Raw genomic sequence first — 1928 nt, 5'->3', positions numbered from 1 at the left:
TGACTTTGGGGGCTCTATTTGTCTCTGATTTGAGGGAAGCTCTTCAAGCTTCATCTCCATGGTGACAGAGGGATATCCTTGAGCCTTAAACACAAAGGATTCTTCATTCACTTGAATGATTAGTTCACCTCTATCAACATCAATCACAGCCTTTGCTGTGGCTAGGAAGGGTCTGCCAAGGATGATGGATTCATCCATGCACTTCCCAGTCTCTAGGACTATGAAATCAGTAGGGATGTAATGGTCTTCAACTTTTACCAAAACATTCTCTACAAGTCCATGAGCTTGTTTTCTTGAGTTGTCTGCCATCTCCAATGAGATTCTTGCAGCTTGTACCTCAAAGATCCCTAGCTTCTCCATTACAGAGAGAGGCATGAGGTTCACACTTGACCCTAAGTCATACAAGGCCTTCTTGAAGGTTATGGTGCCTATGGTACAAGGTATGGAAAACTTCCCAGGATCTTGTCTCTTTTGAGGTAATTTCTGCCTAGACAAGTCATCCAGTTCTTTGGTGAGCAAGGGAGGTTCATCTTCCCAAGTCTCATTTCCAAATAACTTGTTATTTAGCTTCATGATTGCTCCAAGATATTTAGCAACTTGCTCTTCAGTGACATACTCATCCTCTTCAGAGGAAGAATACTCATCAGAGCTCATGAAAGGCAGAAGTAAGTCCAATGGAATCTCTATGGTCTCATTTTGAGCCTCAGATTCCCATGGTTCCTCATTGGGGAACTCAGAGGAGGTTGGTGCACGCCCATTGAGGTCTTCCTCAGTGGCGTCCACCTCCTCTCTTTCCTCTCTATATTCGGCCATGGTTATGGCTTTGCACTCTCCTTTTGGATTTTCTTCTGTATTACTTGGGAGAGTACTAGGAGGGAGTTCAGTAATTTTCTTGCTCAGCTGTCCCACTTGTCCTTCCAAATTTCTGATGGAAGACCTTGTTTCATTCATGAAACTTTGAGTGGTTTTGATTAGATCAGAGACCATGGTTGCTAAGTCAGAGGTATTCTGCTTAGAACTCTCTGTCTGTTGCTGAGAAGATGATGGAAAAGGCTTGTTATTGCCAAGCCTGTTTCTTCCACCATTATTGTTATTGAAACCTTGTTGAGGTCTCTCTTGATTCTTCCATAAGAGATTTGGGTGATTTCTCCATGAAGAATTATAGGTGTCAATCTCAAGGACTCCTTTCTTCTGACTAGTCCCATTGTTCACAGGATTTCTTTCAGAAGTGTACATGAATTGGTTATTTGCAACCATTTCAATTAGCTCTTGAGCCTCTGTAGGCGTCTTCTTCAGATGAAAAGATCCTCCAGCAGAGCTATCCAAAGACATCTTGGATAGTTCAGAGAGACCATCATAGAAGATACCTATGATGCTCCATTCAGAAAGCATGTCTGAGGGACATCTTCTGATTAATTGTTTGTATCTTTCCCAAGCTTCATAGAGGGATTCTCCATCCTTCTGTTTGAAGGTTTGAACTTCCACTCTAAGCTTACTCCATTTTTGAGGTGGAAAGAACTTTGCCAAGAAGGCATTGACTAGCTTTTCCCAAGAGTCCAGGCTGTCTTTAGGTTGTGAGTCCAACCATATTCTAGCTCTGTCTCTTACAGCAAAAGGGAATAGCATCAGTTTGTAGACCTCAGGGTCAACCCCATTAGTCTTGACTGTGTCACAGATTTGCAAGAACTCAGCTAAAAACTGATGAGGATCTTCCATTAGAAGTCCATGGAATTTGCAATTCTGTTGCATTAGAGAAACTAATTGAGGCTTAAGCTCAAAGTTGTTTGCTCCAATGGCAGGGATAGAGATGCTTCTCCCATAGAAGTTGGGAGTAGGTGCAGTAAAGTCACCCAGCACCTTCCTTGCATTGTTGGCATTGTTGTTGTTTTCGGCTGCCATGTCTTCTTCTTCCTTGAAGAATTCGGTCA

General features: G+C 42.5%; 1 non-coding gene across 1 annotated transcript; it reads left to right on the top strand.

Moving 5' to 3' along the window:
• Positions 1-1386: 1386 nt before the first annotated feature.
• Positions 1387-1494, top strand: LOC130963833 (small nucleolar RNA R71). Its single transcript, XR_009079951.1, has one exon. It is a non-coding gene; the product is annotated as a small nucleolar RNA R71 (small nucleolar RNA).
• The last annotated feature ends 434 nt before the right edge of the window (positions 1495-1928 follow it).

Source organism: Arachis stenosperma, chromosome 2 (assembly GCF_014773155.1).
Source record: "Arachis stenosperma cultivar V10309 chromosome 2, arast.V10309.gnm1.PFL2, whole genome shotgun sequence".
NCBI lineage: Eukaryota > Viridiplantae > Streptophyta > Magnoliopsida > Fabales > Fabaceae > Arachis > Arachis stenosperma.
Note: the sequence above shows the minus strand (reverse complement) of the source record. Positions and strands in the feature narration are given on the sequence as shown.